At 37.9% G+C, this 21,364-nt stretch overlaps 1 protein-coding gene across 14 annotated transcripts in view; it reads left to right on the forward strand.

Annotated features, from left to right (window-relative positions):
- The window catches only part of Nadsyn (NAD synthetase), a 1,223,365-nt gene that overhangs the window by 833,589 nt on the left and 368,412 nt on the right, over window positions 1–21,364 (forward strand). For 13 of the 14 annotated variants that reach the window (XM_067782501.1, XM_067782503.1, XM_067782511.1 and 10 more), the window contains one exon: window positions 2,685–2,978. The gene's annotated coding sequence lies outside the window, so the exon portion shown is untranslated. Of the gene's footprint in view, window positions 1–2,671; window positions 2,979–21,364 lie in introns of all 14 variants that reach the window. The other variant, XM_067782507.1, reaches the window with a different exon arrangement.

The following is a 21,364-nucleotide window of genomic DNA, read 5'->3' on the forward strand; positions in this document are numbered from 1 at the left end:
ATGCCGACACACACGAAACATATCTGTTTACATTTGCCAGTCCGTCACATTGACCAACACACTTATCAATCAGTCACGCTGATCAACATATTTGTTATTGTTCAGATTGACTGACAAACTATTTACATGTGTCTATTTACATGTGTACATAAATAGGTCACTACAATAATATGCTGACTGTCATTTTGCATTATGAATCTATGTGTTTTTAGATTGTAAGTATTAGTGTAAATAAGTATTAATAATGCAGAAATATTTTGGTATAAAAGAAAGTTTTTTAAGAATAAAGAATCAACAATATTCAAACTCTAAACAAGGGTTGTTCATTTCATTTGTTTGTTCACTTCACACCTTGCCAAATTCTTCTTTTTTAAGGGGGATAATATAGTGTCAGCAAAATATTAAACTTAAACTAAATTAGCAAAAGGCAGGCATCCCCATTAGCAACAATAAATGCATCAAGCATAGATACAACCATGTAATTTATTGCAAAAGGGAGTCGAATGACGTGGCCGATTCTGATTGGTCGGATTATGCGTTATTCGACTCCATCATTGAACTTGATCGTTTCGCAACAAAAGCGTAGCGAAGGACAGTTTCAACCAGCATAACATTAACACGCGAACGTGAACGTGTAAATCTTTAAAATTACAAAAAAAAAGTGTAAAGAACGAATTATAAATAAAGACACAAAAACATTACATATAATTAAATGTGAGAGTTTATTAATTTCGAACTAAAAGAAATAAAAAAGGGAAATTGCACCCAAGGTGCCTGCGTGTTTTGTTTTGCGTGCGCGCAGTATTATACACGCAATCAGGTCGACTACGTTTTGATATACGGTATGCCTCCAGTGCTTTAGTTTGTGCGTAAGATTCGACGACCTAACACCTGAGCCCGCCTCTGCGCAGCCAAAAAAAAGACAAAAAAACATAAGGAAAGGCAGACTTGAGTTGTTTCAATGGCAACAGATTGCCAATGATGTCGCAAATCGACTCTCACATGTTGAGAGTTGAAAAAGGGAGCGATACGCCTTTACAGGGAGAAATACATAAGCAGAGGTTTGAGCGCGACGAGCTTGAGCCTGACCACCAGGTACAGCGCCCGCCATTTTTACCTAAAAATTCGGCGACAGGTGGAATGTTCTAAGTTCAGGGCAAACTTAAACGGCTACCTTGGAACGGATGTCCAGAAAGTACTCAGATTGTGGAGAGAATACTTCTCTGCCCACCTAAATGGAAAGAGCGATATACCGCCCAGGGAGAACAAACTGAGTCAGCAATCGATGATGACTAATGCTCCCTCATCTGACGTTATGAAGTCAGAAAAGCAATAACCAGATTAAAAAACAAAGCCTCGGGCGCTAATGGATTTCCTGCGGAGCTAATCAAATACGTAGGCGAGGAGTTGGAAAGGCGCATGTACGAATTTCAACACAAAGTACGGTCGGACGAGTGCATGGCTGGCGATTGCAATCTAAGTGTTCTTTGCCCTGCCTACAAGAGGGAGGATCAGCGGCCCTTATAAGAGTGGTTTTGGACCTGGTAAACGAACCATCAGCCAGATTTTCGCTATGCGCCAAGCTTTGAAAAAAAAAAAAACTGCGACAAAATAGTTGAAACACAACACCTCTTCGTCGATTTTAAAGCCGCATTCGCAGCACGAAAATATATGAATTTTGTTCCACCGCAAAACTTATGCGGCTGGGCAAAATGACGTTTAGCAACACCATCAGCCGTTGGCGACGGCGTGTCCCGAAGAAGATTTAAGGATGACCTGTACGAGCTTTACGTTGAAATCAACATAGTTCAGCGAATTAGCACGCAGCGGCTACGCTGTCTAAGCCACGTTATGAAAATGAAAGTCGCTCCGGCCCACCTATGAAAGCAGAGGAAGAGGGGGCCCCACTTCGCTGGAAGGACTGAGTGGAACATGTTTTAATTTCCCTTGGTATTACCAATTAGCGCCAGTTGGACTTCAAATTGAATGATCTGGTATGTCTTCTTCTTATGGAAAAAACGATAACTCCATGTTTTAAGGGAAAAAGTGATAAGTCCAGCTTTTACTGCCATTTTTATTTTTATCGCACCTTTACGTATATTTATTTTCTAATCACTCTTAAAAGAAAAACACCTTTTACTGCCGGCCCTTCATTTATTCTTCTAGAGTAGAGGTAATATTGTGAGGTAAATTTTTTTTAAACAGTTTATAATACATATGTACATACATATATTGAACCGTGGTATAAAACTAGCAAATGGCTATTCGTCGGGAAAAAAGTTTATTTCTTAAAGTCTAGAATCAAGTTTAATGAAGAGAAACAGCAAGCCAATACTGTAAAAAAAGCGAAAAAATTAAACCTTTTCTACAGAATTTTCCGAACGAATAGTGACAGCCTTAAAAGTATTGGAAGGTTTTTTAACAAATAACAGAACTATTTCAGCTTCAAAGCCTAAAAAGTGCCACAAAAGCCAAAGAATTTCTCTTGCAGTATTTTTATGTTTTGGCTGACTGGCACTGAAATGGCTGTCAGATTTTCGACTGTCAGGTTTATCTTATTCTCTTTGTCTTTTCGTACTCCTGTCACCCTTCAAAATAAAAATTAATACATTAATATTAATCCATTATTTATCAATACAAATCCGCTCAATGACAAAACTATTTATGCTAGATTCTTTTTTCAGGACAATAACTACAACGCGAATAAATAATAAAAACTGAAGACTAGTAAAGCAGTAACAAAACAACAGAGATCCTTCCAAAAAAAGAAAACTACTGCAAAAAAACTGCAGTAAAGTATAGAAACAGGATAGTAACATATTAACAACAACTTAACAGTAACACAACAATTATTTGTTAAAAGAATTTAAAAAACGAAAGCAGAAAGTGTAAGCGAAAAGCTACAACACAATCGTATAGGGTGATACAGAGATTTGCAGGACAGTTTAAGAGGGAAAGCAGACGTTGAAGTAACACAAGTAAGTAAAAAAACTTTGTATGGTACTAATTATATGAATTTTTAAAACTGACGTCCTTTACTAAAGACAAGCCATAACTTTACCAAACAAAGTAGTAGTTATTCAATGTTGTGTGGTAAATGTCCAAACAAAAATAGAAACTCATTTGAAATATTCGCATATATACATAACTGTACATTAGTGTGGGCCGATTTGTATCGACGAAAGTTAACCGATATCGCGCCATCGATTTTTCGATAGGATTTGGGCTCAGAAAAAAAGGTTCCACTACGCATACCCAAAAAAAAAATAATTTTCGAGCCTGCGAAATTTATTTTTTTTTACTTTTTTTACTCATTTTCAATATGTAAATATTATATTGAAGGTAAATATTATAGTGGCGTAACACATTTCCAAAAAGTAGTAAAAAAATCATAAAATGTTTGCTTACACAGCTATAAATTCAAAACAAATGGATCGATTGGAATATTTTTTTGCAGTAAAACTTTGAAAATTTTTCCTTCGTTCAACATCAAAAAAAAAAAAAAACAGTTGACTCTTTTTTAATATGAGCAAAATTTCCTAAACAAAAGTAACAATTTTACAAAAAACTGGAGTGCGTGTGTTTGCTCGCTGTGAACTGTGAACTGTGCTAGCAAACTTGCGTTGAGTGGGACATTATTATGCATCTCATACCTACAAACCATGGCGGAACGATACAAGGTGGCAGCACGGGGCAGCTGATTATAAACTTTTTTTATTTTATTTGTTACATCAACTTCCGGCGCAGTACGATTTTGACATTTGTCCATCGAATTAAAAAAAACAAAGTACATAGAACTTTTATTTATGTTTGTAGGTATGTCACCATGCTGCCACCTTGTATCCAGTGCACGGACTTTACCACTTTATTGGTAGATCTACCAACTTTTTAGCCCATTTACATTTTCTACCACTTCTACCACCAAAGTCCAAAAATCTACCAACATTTGCCTTTGTAAGAAAATTAAGAAAAGATTCAATTTCGAAGACGAAAAATTACACCTTTTGGAATATTTTGATGCAAAAATTCTAAATCTAATCAAATGACAACGATTGTTCCCTTACTTAAAGCTTTTCCATTTCACAAGACTTCCATGGAAATTCTTAACAACGAATGGCCATCATTAATGCTATATTATAAGGAAAAAATTTAAAAGATATTTTCCGACGATATTCTTAAAGGATGGATAAAATTGGGAACTGAAAAGAGTCTTCTAGAAGAAAATTTGTTTGAAAATTCGAGTGAATAAATGTGCTCCTTAGCAATATTACCTCACAGTAGTGCAGCCCCAGAAAGGTTGTTCTCTATAATGAACGACATAAAAACCGCCAAGCGTAATGGATTAAAAATTTCAAGCATTTCCAATCAAATATTAATAAGAGAGTATTGTATCGGACGGACTTTATTTCAGGTTCCAAATGAATTAATAAAATTTTGTAAAAAAATTTGTATTTGTAGAAGGTGATTTTGTTCCTTGTATTTAATAACACCCATATGGCACTAGATTTTTCTTTTGTTTTTTCTGGCAATTTTTTTTTTTTTGGAAGTTCGGTTTTTACTTTAAAAAATGTATGCACAAATTCAAACAAGAAATAAATTTGTTTATGAAAGAAATGTAGTAAATGAGCTGGCAAATATTTTTTGCGCTATTTTCATCAGTTTTTTATACTTAGCGTGCTTTGCACACAGAGTATATTAACTTTGATTGGATAACGGTTGGTTGTACAGGTATAAAGGAATCGAGATAGATATAGACTTCCATATGTATATCAAAATTATCAGTATCGAAAAAAAATTTGATTGAGCCATGCCCGTCCGACCGTCCGTCCGTCTGTCCGTTAACACGATAACTTGAGTAAATATTGAGATATCTTCACCAAATTTGGTACAAGAGCTTATCTGGACCCAGAATAGATTGGTATTGAAAATGAGCGAAATCGGATTATAACCACGCCCACTTTTTATATACATAACATTTTGGAAAACACAAAAAACCCGATTATTTAGTAAATAATACACCTAGAATGTTGGAATTTGACGTGTGGACTGATATTGAGACTCTTGATAAAAATTTGAAAAACAATTTTAAAATGGGCGTAGCACCGCCCACTTGTGATAAAATCAATTTTACAAATACTATTAATCATAAATCAAAAATGGTTAAACCTATCGTAACAAAATTCGGCAGAGGTTTCCTTTATTTTAGGGAATGATTTGAAGAAAAATTAACGAAATCGGTTAAGGACCACGCCCACTTTTATATAAAAGATTTTTAAAAGGGTCGTGGACGAATAAAACAAGCTATATCTCTGCAAAAAGCGCATTATATCAATGGTATTTCTAAAGTGGATTTTTAACAATAAATAGGAAAAACTTCAAAATTAAAAAAATGGGCGTGGCATCGCCCCTTTTATGACTAAGCAATTTTCTATGTTCCGGGAGCCATATCTCGAAGAAAAATTAACAGATCGTAATAAAATTGGGTACACAAATTTTTCCTAGAGCAGGAAATATTTCTAGAAAAAATGGACGAGATCGGTTAAAGACTACGCCCACTTTTATATAGAAGATTTTTAAAAGGGTCGTAGACGAAAATAATAAGCTATATCTTAGCGAAAAAGAGCTTTGTATCAATAGAATTTTACTTTGTAAATTGAATTATAACATTAAATTGGAAAACACTAAAATTTTTGAAAATTGGTGTGGCACGGCTCCTTTTATGACTAAGCAATTTTCTATTTTTCGGGAACAATAACTCGAAGAAAAATTAACGGATCGTAATGAAATTGTGTACACATATTTTCCTTATAGCAGAAAATATTTCTAGGAAAACTGGGTGGAATCGGTTAAAGACCACGGCAACTTAGATAGAAAACAAGTTTAAAAGGGTCGTAGACTAGAATATTAAGCTATAACTTAGCAAATAATAGTTTTGAATCAATGATATTTCACTTATCAAATTTTACTGTAAGAGGAAATGGAGAGACATTTTTCTTTTAAACGGGTGGTGCCACGTGTTATGTAGAAATGAAATGTACAATTGAAGCTCACACTGAGTATATAATGTTCGGTTACACCCGAACTTAGACACCTTTACTTGTTATGAATAATTTTGAACGAAAATAAAAAAAGTTTTAAGTAAACGATAACGTGCCAAAGTCGATTATTTTGTGGCAGAAAAATGCTGATATATTGGAAAATTGTTGTTGTAATCAGATATATCGGTAAAGTTTGCTCAGTATTTCAAGCTCAAAATACAGGAAAAAAGCAAGTATCATATAGGCATAAGTTATGTATCATATAGGCATAAGCTATGTATATACGGCGGCCACCGTGGTGTGATGGTAGCGTGCTCCGCCTACGACACCGAATGTCCTGGGTTCACACCCCGGGCAAAGCAACATAAAAATTATAGAAATAAGGTTTTTCAATTAGAAGAAAATTTGTCTAAGCTGGGTCGCCCCTCGGCAGTGTTTGGCAAGCGCTCCGGGTGTATTTCTGCCAGGAAAAGCTCTCTGTGAAAACTCATCTGCCTCGCAGATGTCATTCCGCCATGCTACAAACAAAGCATTCGCTAGGGTTATTTAGCTTCGGGAGTACAGTGGTCAAAGATGACTTGATACGAAACTCTCTCATTTTTTGCGCTCTCACGAGGGATTTATCTCAAACTTGTGGTGGCAACAATCACAGATAAATCCCTCTCGCCAGCTGAAGCGGGTGCCAGAACAAAAAATGTGCCAGCTAAAATGAAAAATGGTCCAAAAATATCGGTAAACTTTAGTTTGACCTACAACCGTAGAATAGCGTTCAAAAATTATGGGAAAAAGGAAAAAATACTTGTTTTAGTGTAAATATTATTAGTTCAGAGGCGGAGGGTAAATATCATTTCCCATTCAAAAGTTATCTCTAAAAACAGGTTTTGTAAATATGAAGTCCCGATGCAACCAGTCCATTTTGATCACAGAACCTGGAACGTCAGACATGTAGGATAAGCCGTATCCATTAAATGATGTTAACTATTATATCATAGGTCCGATTTACTGAAATTTCAAAAGAATATATTGTAACGAATTTACTTGCAAATCCTCTTATTTGTAACCTTCTGCTAAGTTCGAATCATTTAAACTGTTAAATAAATAACTCCAATATTTAATAATGCATAAGCTATGTATATACGGCGGCCACCGTGGTGTGATGGTAGCGTGCTCCGCCTACCACACCGTAGGCCCTGGGTTCACACCCCGCGCAAAGCAACATCAAAATTTTAGAAATAAGATTTTTCAATTAGAAGAAAATTTTTCAAAGCGGGGTCGCCCCTCGGCAGTGTTTGGCGCGCGCTCCGGGTGTATTTCTGCCATGAAAAGCTCTCGGTGAAAACTCATCTGCCTTGCAGATGCCGTTCGGAGTCGGCATAAAACATGTAGGTCCTTTCCGGCCAATTTGTAGGGAAAATCAAGAGGAGCACGACGCAAATTGGAAGAGAAGCTCGGCCTTAGATCTCTTCGGAAGTTATCGCGCCTTACATTTATATTTATTTATTTAATAATGCAAAATGGCCTTTATTAAAATACTTCACAATAAATAACTCTGCTATTGCCCGACAGATTGCGTGCTTAATCAAAACTGAATTATTGCCATATATATAATACTTCTATATCAATACCTTCCTATCTTCCTAATGTGCAAATTTTCAGTCAATAATTATTTGTTGAAACTGTGCAAATGTTTGTTCTGCGCATGCGCGGGCTTTGTTAGTGTTAGTGAATTGTAGTAGCATGTCTAAAAAAAATATTAAAGGGGTAGCAACGGGTCACTATCCCCTTTACCCAACTTCTGCATACTAATTGTTACAAAATCTAAGTTTAGTCGATTAACCAACGAACAGGCCAACAAATACAATACAAGGCTTGATGTACTTATTATTTAAACATGAGCTGCAGCCATACAAAGTACATTATTTACATAAATAGTAAAAAAAAAATAAGGCGAAGAATTCATATTTTTGAAATGAAAAAAATTTAAATATACATGTATAAAAATATACTTATACATACATCGCAACAAGCATTTCTTAAAACGTTTTTAAAAATATTTTAAAGCGAATTAGCTTGAACAAACGATATATGTATAAACGTTTTCAAAATTTTACTTATTTTAAGTTTTTTAATGAAGTACATTTTTGATGAAGTAAACAAAATATGAGTACCGGGCTGGCTTCTATTGGTGTTGAAATAATATCAAATATGTAAATTTTTTTCTAACATACTCTTTTTCGTCCGTGCTTTTTTCGTTTCAAAAAACAAAGGAATATCCAAATAATCCTTCCTTACACAGCTGTGTCCGGTGATTATTAAAGATGTCATTGCTAAATAAATTTTCGATGGCTATGTAATCGTCCATGATACTATTGGAGAATGCATCACTTCTATTTTGAAAAATTTTACTTATTAAACTTAATTTCGCATTTCCAATTGGGCATGGCTTGAGAACTTGTCTTAAAGCTTTCTCTGACACAATACATACAATAAACATTTGCTAACTCGAAATCTATTACCTCGCTATTTTTTTAAGGATACTAGTAGACGCTGATGATGCCTCTAGTATGGATTCGCCGTCGAAGGTACAATTCCCACTTTCAGTCGGCCTTAACTCGTGCCTTACTAAGAGTCGTCTATATGCACTTTTAAATTGAACTGCGTTGGGATTGTTGTTGAAACTCCCTCTTGCCCTAACTGCACCAAAAAAGATTTGCAGGAAGTCTTGTGAAAGCTTATAGGTTAAAAGGTATGTCATGCCAACATTTTTAAGCTTCTCAAATAGTGGAAAAATATTTCTTAAAGCAACGATCATACCAAGAAATCCTGTTTCCGGCCAGTTTGAACCAGAAGGGTGCCATTAGCATCTCGCAATGAAGAGATATGTTCCTCGAATCCCTGCGCGTGCGTCTTTAAATTGCGATATGGTTTGAAAATTTTATAATACTAATGGAAAAGAAAAGATTACTTTTTCATTTGGAGATCGAAATAGCCTAATGTACAATATTGATAGAAGCAACACGGCTTATTGAAATATACATATATTTAGGCCCTGTAGACTCGCACCAAATAATTAACACGTTTTATGCTAAATTAAACTATATTTATTTTGTGATAACAATAGGGAAAAATGTAAATTTTATGAATTCAATGTCTCAACGCGCACTTCTCGGTCTGACGAAACGAATAGGAGAATAACGAGAAAGTGCGAAGAAAAAGAATAAAAGCAATGTCATATCGCAGTGCTGTATTTTCGATGTACTATTTTTATTATACTTATTTGCTGAGCTTGTTCAGCTGAGTGCGCCACATCACTCCCCCCTTAACGGAAAGCGAAATTTAACTCTACGTCCGGATCGTGTCCGATACTCTTCGGGTGCCGGTAGTGACGGCGGTGTCTCATTCTCATTGATAACATATGCTGCTTTCAGTCGATCGATGCTGACGTTCACATGTTTGCCATGAACATTGACTTTAAAATACTTTTCGTAGCGTTTTATTACCGGAAAAGGGCCTTCATATGGTGGTTGAAGTGGTCGACGAACAGAATCTGTTCTTATAAAAACAGCTGACGTAGTAGTCAAATCAGTCTCGATGAATGGAGATGATCGCGTATGATTTGTCGTTTGCGAAGGCCTTAGCTGACGCATTTTGCAACGAAGGTGGTTTGTAAACTCATGTTCGGAAGTCATCTCATTGCTTCCCTGAGATGGTTGCAAAAATTCTCCTGGTAGACGAAGAGAGTCTCCATAGACCATCTCCGCCGGTGTAGATTTTAAATCTTCTTTGTATGCCGATCGATAACCTAGTAGGATTATGGGCAAAACATCGACCCATTTTTCCGTCTGGTGAGATTTGATGCTTGCCTTTAGCGTTCTGTGCCAACGTTCTATTATGCCGTTTGCTATCGGATGGTACGCCGTGGTTCTTAGATGTTGTATTCCCAAAATATTGTTGAGTTCACGGAATAAGGAGGATTCGAATTGCCGCCCTTGATCCGTAGTGACTCGAAGGGGAACACCAAATCTGCTGATCCAATTCGAATAAAATGTATGGGCTATATATTCACCCGAAATATTTTCAATAGGATACGCTTCTACCCATCTCGTATAACGATCGATGCACGTTAGGCAATAACGGAATCCTCTGCAAGGTGGTAAAGGTCCGACTATGTCGATGTTCACATGTTCGAAACGCTTATTTGCAAGTGTGTACGTAGATAATGGGGCTTTATTATGTCGAAATACTTTTGCTTTTTGGCATGCGATGCACGCTTTGGTCCACTGGCGGCAGTCTTTTCTGAGGTTCGGCCATATGAACCTTTCCGCAACGAGTTTGATGGTTTTTGCCGCTCCACTATGACATATGTTGTGCATTGACAAAAAACCTATTTTGCGAAATGGCTGGGTTAGAAATGGTCGAATCTTACCTGTGCTAACGTCACAATAAATTTCGGTATTTACATCAAATGATGAAAATGGCTTAAGGACTAAGCCTGACGTATTATGGTGAAGTAGTTTCTGTAGCTCTTTATCGTTACGTTGACTTTCTGCTAATTTATGGTAATCAATGTGACTATTGACATGTACTGCTTCAATGCGTGATAAGGCATCGGCGACGACGTTGTCTTTTCCTGGTAGATGCCGAATATCTGTAGTAAATTGGCTTAAAAAATCGAGATATCGTATTTGTCTCGGCGATGCTTTTTCCAGCTTTTGCTGGAATACGAACTGGAGCGGCTTATGATCCGTGAATAAACAAAAACTTTGACCTTCAAGCATGTGTCGAAAATATTTGACTGCTTTGTACGCGCCTAATAATTCACGGTCATATGTACTGTAGCGTTGCTGCGTCGCTGTAAGGCGTTCAGAATAGAACCCGAGTGGCTGCCATTCGTTGCCATTTTTTTGTTGTAAAACGGCGCCGACAGCGTGGCTAGAGGCGTCTACTGTAAGTGATAGAGGTGCACCTGGCTTCGGAAAAACTAACGAAGTTGCTTCAGAAAGCTCTTTTTTGCACTGCTCAAAAGCACTAACTGTGGTTTTATTCCATATAATTTCCGTAGTGTCATTTTTTCTGTTGCCTTTTATTAGCCCTGAAAGTACGCCTTGACTTACTGCTGCCTTTGGCAAAAAACGTCGAAAGTAGTTAAGCATACCCAAAAATCGCCTAAGATCGCAGATTCGTTTGGGCAACTCAAACTCATTGATAGCCTTCACTCTCTCAGCTGGTGGCGTAACCCCGTCTTTGCTGACAACGTAACCCAAAAATAATATTTCTGACTTGCCCCAAATGCATTTAGATGGGTTTATGATAACATTATACTCACGTAATCTTTTAAGTACGGTGCAAAGGTGTTGCCGATGTTGCTCTTCGTCCTTAGATGCAACTAAGATGTCGTCTAAGTAAGCCCATGCAAAATCAAAGTCTCTTAGTATGTGGTCCATAAACCGTTGAAACGTTTGACTTGCGTTGCGAAGCCCAAAGCACATGAAAGCAAATTCGAATAACCCAAAAGGTGTCGTGGTCGCCGTTTTGGGAATGTCTGCTGGCTCCACTGGCAGTTGATGGTATGCACGGCGTAAGTCTATTGTCGAAAAAATAGTGCAACCGTGCAAGTTGTGCGTGAAATCGTGTAGATGAGGAACCGGATAACGATCAGGCTCCGTTATACTGTTCAACCGCCTAAAGTCTCCGCACGGCCTCCACTCGCCATTCTTCTTTCGCACCATATGGAGCGGACTTGCCCAGGGGCTTCTTGATGGGCGGCAAATACCAGCGTCCATGAGCGATTGGATTTCAGCTTTAGCAGCCTTGAGTTTATCCGGTGCTAAACGTCGAGGTTTGGAAAACACTGGGGGTCCTTTAGTTACAATATGATGCGTGACGTCGTGTTTTATGTTCATAGGCGTTCTACTTGCATGCGCAAGGTCTTTAAATTCTGCCAATATGTCCTGAAAAGGCATATCGCTTTTGATGAATGATAACCGGCCTGTGTACCCGTTTAATATTTTGACGGAGCAAAGTTGCGACACGTTCGTTGTGCTGTCGATAAGTTTACGCCGATGCAAGTCGACGAGAAGCTTAAAATGTGCTAGAAAATCAGCTCCTAATATGGGCTGAGAAATGTCAGCTACAATAAAATTCCATTAAAATTTCCTCCGTAAACCTAGATTTAAACATACAATACGTTCACCAAAAGTTTTTATTGCCGTATTGTTGGCTGCGTATAGAAACGTTTTATCGTTCGGATTTTTACGTTGCAAAGATGTTGGAGGTATTACGCTAACTTCTGCCCCGGTGTCTACCAAAAACTGCAGTTTACTCTCTCGGTCGACAATTAAAAGGCGGCGGTTTTTCGAAGGGGCCCTGTCACATACCGCCGTTTGTGCCAGGGTTTTCAGTTTAACGACTGCGAACAAGGTGCTCGGCATTTGGTTGCTTTTTCACCGAATGTTTTATGGTACCACCAAATCGTATCGCCTTTGTGAGGGGTACTCGAGCGCTTCCGCGAGACCGACCGTCGTGTTTGCCTGCCACGTTGCTTTATCTGCGCCTTCAATTCAGCAACCTCTTTTGTTAATGCCGCCATTTTGCGGGTCATGTCCGAGCGGCCATCATCGTTGTGTTCTGCGACTGCATGTATTTGCGGGCCGTCGCTAACCTCAATTATTTGGTCGGCTAACAGAGCGACTTTGTCGAGTGGCTCGCTGCTAATTGAAATGATAGAGCGCACATTCTGTGGTAACCTGTTCAGCCAAATTGATCTCAACATGCTGTCATTCATTTCGGATCCTGCCAAATGGCGCATTTCACGTAGCAAATGTGACGGTTTCATGTCGCCCAGCTCAATATCTTGTAATAATTTTTTGATTCGTTTTTGTTCCGAATCGGCAAACTGCTCAAGAATGCGCGTTTTTAACGTTTGATACATATCATTAGCCGGTGGGCGCAATATTAAATACATTACTCTCGATAGCGGCTACCACGGTATGATATTTTGATCTATCGCTGCTGATTCCCGCTGCAACAAATTGTGATTCCACCTGTGCTAACCACAACTCGGGCTTTGCATGCCAGAATGGTGGAATTTTCACAGTAACACGTGATATTTCGTTTCCATTAGCTACAGGGGGTACCGTTGCCGGGGAGAGTGGCGAGTTTTGGGATCTCGTCTGTTCGGTGCTCTCCTTTGATTCATCAGTAGGCATTTTGATTGTCGGGGTCACCAATATGTAGACTCGCACCAAATAATTAACACGTTTTATGCTAAATTAAACTATATTTATTTTGTGATAACAATAGGGAAAAATGTAAATTTTATGAATTCAATGTCTCAACGCGCACTTCTCGGTCTGACGAAACGAATAGGAGAATAACGAGAAAGTGCGAAGAAAAAGAATAAAAGCAATGTCATATCGCAGTGCTGTATTTTCGATGTACTATTTTTATTATACTTATTTGCTGAGCTTGTTCAGCTGAGTGCGCCACAGCCCCTTTTTTAAAAAAATTTTACGACAGCTTTGAGATTTTGTCTCCTTCTCTTGTTGTATATCTGTACTGTAATGTTTGACAGGCTGCACAGTTCAGTTGTAGTAATATAGGAGTATTACATATATGATTATTGCGCCTCGACTGTTTTTGCCTTTTATACTCTGATTTCCTCGTTCTCATCTTCTAGGCGCTTCCATTTCCAGAATCTACTAGTTGGCTATCAGCTATCAAATTTCTCAGATGTAACTACAATTGCACGATTTTATAGCTTCTCTCATTGCATACTTTCGGGAGTATCTCAGTTAAATGCATGTGGTCGTGCGTTGCTTCTCAGCTGCGCAAATTACATATGTGTAGACATAATGATTGATTCGTTTATGTAGATACAAGTGACTGCCTGTTTTATTGTTGTTGTGACTTCATTTACTTCGCATCAGACTAGGGATGTGAGTTCACTTAGTGTCACTCATATTTGTCACACTGCCCTCCACCTAAGTATAATCGTCCCGATCTCTCGATCTAAACGCTGCCAGCATTTGCAAATGAACCACTTTCATTTTGGTTCGTGGGTTGCCAATGGTTTGTATGCGGTACACTACATCGTTGATCCGTTTTACAACTTTGTACGGACCTTCCCAATTACACTGCAATTTCGGGGACAAACCTTTTTTTCGTTGTGGGTTGTATAACAGCACCAAATCTCCTTCCTGAAACCCTTCCGAATTAACTGCTTTATCGTACCTCGCTTTCATCTTGTCACTCATAATCTTTGCTCGTTGCCTTACCAGATCGTGTATCTCTTTGAGCTCTTCTTCCAAGACACCAGTGGATTTCTTGACATTTCTCTCCGCATCGGCATCTATCCCATACTTCAAATCAGCTGGCAGGCGAAGGTCATTGCCAAAAATTACCTTTGCGGCAGTTTGGCCCGTTGTGTTATGTACTGCCGATCGGTAGGCCATCAAGAATAATGATATGTGTATATCCCAGGCCTTATGGTACTTGTCTACTACTTTCCTTAAATGCTCCTCCAATGTTCTATTGAAACGTTCAACCATACCATCGGACTGAGGATGCAATGCAGTTGTCCGTGTTTTCCGAATGCCCAACTTCTTGCAGATTTCTTGGAACACAGCTGATTCAAAATTCCTGCCTTGGTCAGAATGTAATTGTAATCCATTGGTACCCCGTACCTTGCAACCCAATCGTTTGTAACCACTTCTGCTGCTGTTTCTGCTTCTTGGTTTGGGATTGGGTATACCTCTAGCCATTTACTGAGATAATCCATAACCACCAGTACGTTTGTTTCCGCGGTTGCTAGTAGGAAATGGACCTGCGACATCCATAGCGATCCTTTCAAATGGCGCACCTGAGTTATATTGCTTCATCTGGCCATCACTTCGGGTTTTGGGCCCTTTAGCTCTGCTGCAAACCACGCAGTTCGCAATCCACTCAGTGACCAACTGATGGCAACCAACCCAATAGAATATCTGTTTAATCTTCTCGAGCGTTTTCGTGGTGACCCAGAACATCATCTCTCGGGTACCGCTAATTTATTTATATATGTAATACCACTAACAGTATTCCTGCTATGATTCCAAGGGCTTTTGATTTCGCCCTGCAGAAATTTTTCATTTTCTTCTACTTAATATAGTAGGTGTCACACCCATTTTACAAAGTTTTTCTAAAGTTATATTTAGCGTCAAAAAACCAATCCAAACACCATGTTTCATTCCTTTTTTCGTATTTGGTATAAAATCATGGCATTTTTTCTTTTTTCGAAATTTTCGATATCAAAAAAGTGGGCGTGGTCATAGTCGGATTTCGCCCATTTTTTATACCAAGATAAAGTGAGTTCAGATAAGTACGTGAACTAAGTTTAGTAAAGATATATCGATTTTTGCTCAAGTTATCGTGTTAATGGCCGAACGGAAGGACAGACGGTGGACTGTGCATAAAGACTGGGCGTGGCTTCAACCGATTTCGCCCATTTTCACAGAAACTATCGTCTCAGATAACTATCATCATAGAAGCTATGCCCTTACAAATTTCACAAGGATTGGTAAATTTTTGTTCGACTTATGGCATTAAAAGATTCTAGAAAAATTAAATGAAAAAGGGCGGAGCCACTCCCATTTTGAAAATTTCTTATATTTTTTAATTTTGTTGTACCATATCATTACTGGAGTTGAATGTTGACATAATTTACTTATCTTCTAATATATAAAATTCTTCTGTCACGTTTTTAGAGGCTTAACTCCTCCGAAACGGCTGAACCGATTCTCATGAAATTTTGTGAGCATATTGGGTAGGTCTGAGAATCGGCCAACGTCTACCTTTTTTTCGCAACGTGCCTAGGGTTTTGAGATCAAAACGTGGACCCAGGTACCCCTAGAATGTGTTTATACAATATGGATATCAAATGAAAGCTGTTGATGAGTGCTATAGTACAGGATAATTTTCATACCCCTGGGTGACTAGGGTCTCGAGATATAGGCCAAAACGTGGACCTGTGTGCCCCTAGAAGGTGTTTATACAATATGGATATCAAATGAAAGCTGTTGATGAGTGCTATAGTACAGGATAATTTTCATACAACTGGGAGGCTAGGGTCTCGAGATATAGCCCAAAACGTGGCCCGGGTACCTAGAATGTTTTTACACAATATGGATATCAAATGAAAGCTGTTGATGAGTGCTATATTACAGGATAATTTTCATAGAACTGGGAGCTAGGGTCTCGAGATGTAGCCCAAAACGTGGACCCGAGTACCCCTAGAATGTGTTTATACAATAAGGATATCAAATGAAAGCTGTTTTTGAGTGCTATAGTACAGGATAATTTTCATACAACTGGGAGGCTAGGGTCTCGAGATATAGCCCAAAACGTGGACCCGGGTACCCCTAGAAAGTGTTTATACAATATGGATATCAAATGAAAACTGTTGATGAGTGCTATAGTACAGGATAATTTTCGTACAACTGGGAGGATAGGGTCTCGTATAGCCCAAAACGTGGACCCGGGTACCCCTAGAATGTGTTTATACAATATAGATATCAAATGAAAGCTGTTGATGAGTGCTATAGTACAGGATAATTTTCATACCCCTGAGTGACTAGGGTCTCGAGATATAGGCCAAAACGTGGACCCGGGTACCCCTAGAATGTGTTTACACAATATGGATAACAAATGAAAGCTGTTGATGAGTGATTTAGTAGAGGATAATTTTCATACCACTGGGTGACTAGGGTCTGGAGATATGGGCCAAACGTGGGTCCGTGAACGAATAGACAATGTTTTAACACTTTGGGTATCAAATTGAAGCTGTTGATGAGTGCTTTAGTACAGGGTAGTTTTCATACCTATTGGTGACTAGGGTCTCGAGATATAGGCCAAAACGTGGATCAGGGTAACACTAGGATGTGTTTTTACATTATGGGTTTCAAATTGAAGCCGTTGATGTGTGCTTTAGTATAGAGTAAGTTTTATGACGCTGTGTGACTAGGGTCTCGAGATGTAGGCCAAAACGTGGACCCGTATGCACCTAGAATGTGTTTTTACATTATGGGGATCAAATTGAAGTTGTTGATGTATGCTTTAGTACAGAGTAAGTTTTACACCGCTGGATGACTATGGTCTCGAGATATAGGCCAAAACATGGACCCGAATATACCTAGAATGTGTTTTTATATTATGGATATCAAATTGAAGCTGTTGATGTGTGCTATAATACAGAGTAAATTTTACACCGCTGAGTGACTGGGGTCTCGAGATATAGGCCAAAACATGGACCCGGATACCCATACAATGTGTGTGTATTATAGATATCAAATGAAAGCTGTTGCTGAGAGCTCTAAAGTTCATTGTGATATTCGATTTAGTCGCATCAACCTAGCAAAACTGATAAATATGCATGCGAAGCCGAAATAAAGACAAGAATTAATAATACCCACATACCTATTTATATACGTCCTATTCGATTTGCCAGAAATTTCGTATATAAATTTGCCTATATTAGTATTTACGATGCTTTTTTCAGGGAAGTATGTAGCATTCACTCATTAAGTTATTCATTCAATAAATTTCAACCCGTTTTGGAATGTCTTAAAATATATTGACTTTTACATACATATTCATACAATTGTACATACATACGTATATTTTGGCTCGCTTCGGTACGGCATGAGATTCTATTGACACATTCATTCACTTGTACAAACATATATTTTGTACACCGTGCATCATACGGTAACCTGAGCCTTGATATGTCACTGTTTAGAGCTTGCTCACGACAAGCCTTTACCTTTAGACAAATTACTAACATGATTCATTTATGCTTGCGTTGCACATTCCACAGCCAATTTTAATTATGCTTAGAATGCAGTTCACAGGGAACTGAATTGAATGTATATGTGTGTTATACTTAGTTTGTAATTATTAGTGTAAGTAAGTATTATAGCTCATAGAAATTTTGTATAAAAGAAAACAACTTTTGAATAAAGAACAGAATTCAACCTGCTGCCGTTTCAATTGACAGTAAATTCTATCTGGTGCCGCTAACTGGGCACTGCAACCTAGATTTCGATTTTCTCTTATCCGCAAACATTACAAGTATACCAGAGACGGACTGGGACTGGGATTAGGACTAGGACTGGGATAAGGACTAGGACTGGGACTGAGACTGAGACTCGGAGTGGGACTGTGACTGAGACTCGGAATGGGACTGAAAAAAAATACATACCACTCTCTGGGACTGGCAATAAGGGATGAAGAAGAATGAGAAAAAATTGAGAGAAGAGAAAAGAGAGAAGGAGACTGAGAAAGAGATAGAATGAGACGAAGATGGAGATAGATGAAGCGAAAAAGACGGAGGGAGGAGTGAATGAAAAGATTAGGAAAAAGTGTAGAGGGGTAGGGCAGAGTTAGACGGAAAAAGCTTATTAAAATATATGCAGATAGACCAAATTTAGGACAGAACAACGTCTGCCGGGTCTGCTAGTATACTGTAAAGATATTCAATTTTTTGTTAAAATTTGACTTTTAAAATTTGTTTTTTAAAGAGTGGGCGTGTTCGTCATCCGATGTTGCCAATTTTTATTTAGAACACATATATTAGTAGGAGTAAGGCTCCTGCCAAATTTCATAATGATATCTTCAACGACTGCCAAATTACAGCTTGCAAACCTTTTAAATTACCTTCTTTTAAAAGTGGGCGGTGCCACGCCCATTGTACAAGATTTTACAAATTTTCTATTCTGCGTCATAAGGTTAACCCACCTAGCAAGTTTCATCGCCTTATGCGTCTTTGGTAATGAATTACACTGGACGATGGCCAAAATTTACCAGAGACGCCGTTATGAAATTCGTATGTAAAAACACCCCTGATTTTGAAAATCGACTTCATTTTTGATTCTATGGTACCGTTTTTGAGATATTTGCAATTTACCGTTATTCGAAAAAACCAAAAACATGGCTCCCTTTAATTACGTATAGCTCACGAACGGGTCAAGCAATTGCAAAGAATCGGAAAGACGATAAAATTTGCTATAAATGCATCATACATTGTTTTTTGCTCAACCAGATAGTTTTCGAGATATTAGCTTATCATTCCAGATTTTTGTTTTTTTTATGGAAAAATATGAAAAAAATTACTCTTTGCGAGGGCAGCATTCCAAAACCACAACCTTTTTTCGAGATATTTTTTCTTGACGTAAAGCTCTGTTTAATTAGATAAAAGATAAGCTATCACCGAAGAAAATCGATGCAAAACTACGTAAGTTATAAGCGATCAAATAAAAATACCCAGCTTGCGCAATTTCAACGTATACCTCAAAACGTATGTATGGTATAAAGAAGAGTGAAATATCTAGCTATGCTCTGTTTCTATTTAGTTAAAAGCTCAATTTATGAATGAAATTACCCAAATTTTTAACTTTTTTTTAAATTTATTTATGTTTATACTATATTCTAACAATCTCTATCTTAATTTGATTTTACTATGTAAAAAATAAAAAATAATTATGTGTTCTACTTTGACGCTTATTCAGTTTAGGGTCGGTTTCTCTTATGAGAAACCAGCAGTAATCACCCATCATTGGGAAGTCCCAGAATCCTTGATATTGATTCTCAATTAATTTCATTTGCTGATGAAACCTTTCGCCATGTTCGTCACTTTCGTCGCCAATATTTGCCGGAAAAACTCAAATGTGAGTGCAGAAAGTGAATTTTTAAAGACATATTTACGCCTGGAAAAAAATATTAGTTAGGTAAACAAGTTATAAATTTTGGGAAATTAATTTTAATAAGCCTTTAATATTTACCCATTTTCGCATAATTATTGATTAAGTCGTTCACTATCTGCTCGTAGTAAGGACTTTTGTGTCTACCGAGAAAAGAAGGAACGAACTTTTCAAAGGATTCCCACGCTGCTGCCTCAACTGATGAGAGTAGTCCTTTGAATTGATTAACTTTTTTATTTGTGGCCCAACAAAAATACCTTCCTTTATCTTGGCTTGAGAAATATCTGGAAAAATTGTTTTCAAATAGTCGAATGCTTCGCCTTCTTTGTCCAAAGCCTTAACAAAGTTTTTAATGAGACCGAGCTTGATGTGTAAGGGTGGAAGTATGATTTTCTCTTTCTTGACAAGAGGGGTGTATTTGATGTTATCCACACCAACGGTAAACTCGACCCTTTCCGGCCAATCCTTTCTGACGTAGTGGTCCTTAAGAGCTCGGCTATCCCACTTACAGAGGAAGCAGCATTGCTTGGTGTAGCCACTTTGTAGACCGCATAGCATTGCAACGACTTTGAGATCAGATCATATTTTCCAATCATGCTCTTCATATTTGATAAATTTGAGTAGTTTTTGCATTTCCTCGTAGGTTTCCTTTGTATTTACTGCATGTGTGATCGGGATAGAAGGCTTTTTGTTACCAATATGGAATAATACAGCCTTCAAACTCAGTTTATTGCTGTCTATGAACAATCGCCACTCTTTTGAATCATATGTTTGACCAAACTCTTTGAATAAACCAGGAATGTCGTTGCAGTAGCATATACTGTCTTTCTTGGTATAGTGTTTGGAAAATGGTTCGTGACGAGTTCTACAATATATCACCTTAACATCGGATGACACAAATTTGAATTGTTGCATACGAGAGTGTGGATCTCGTCCTTTTCCTTGGATAGTTCCAAATCTCTTATCCAGTCATTAAGTTGTGCTTGTGACAGAACGTTTCTCTCGTTTCCCATGCGAAATTCAGTACAACTTGATTCCACGCACTCAGATATTACTGTTGACAATGGAACTGGATCCGCAACTGCCGTTGAATGTAGTACTCGTAATGTCACTGTAGGTACGCTGGCATAGGTTACTCTTCTTGATCTTCCAACGCCAAGTACTTTTGTTTGACAAATATAACACTCTATTGAATGGCAAGTAGGTTCTCTGCATATCATTAGTGTATCAAATTTTATTTGTTGTCCTGATTCCGACTGAATCAATTATACTCGACACGATGTACACAAAGTGTTCGGTGTCCATGGTTGTTCAGCATTTTTAGGCTCAATGCCAAAATACTTGGAGTATAAAGTTTAGATATTATCTGAGAACACTCGTCGTCGCCTTATGATGGTATATTGGCCGCACATGAAACAGAACATATCTGGATCGTTATTACACTCAAATTCTAGCGTCCTTTTATTTTTTTTAATAAATCACGGTTTTGAAATTTGACTTATGGACTGAACTATCTCCGGCGAGCCTTGCAGATGTTATGAAGTTTCAAGGCGCATTAACTCATATTTATACTCGGAACAAGAATAAAATTGAAAA

The sequence above is a fragment of the Eurosta solidaginis genome, chromosome 4 (assembly GCF_040869045.1).
Source record: "Eurosta solidaginis isolate ZX-2024a chromosome 4, ASM4086904v1, whole genome shotgun sequence".
In the NCBI taxonomy this organism is placed as follows: domain Eukaryota; kingdom Metazoa; phylum Arthropoda; class Insecta; order Diptera; family Tephritidae; genus Eurosta; species Eurosta solidaginis.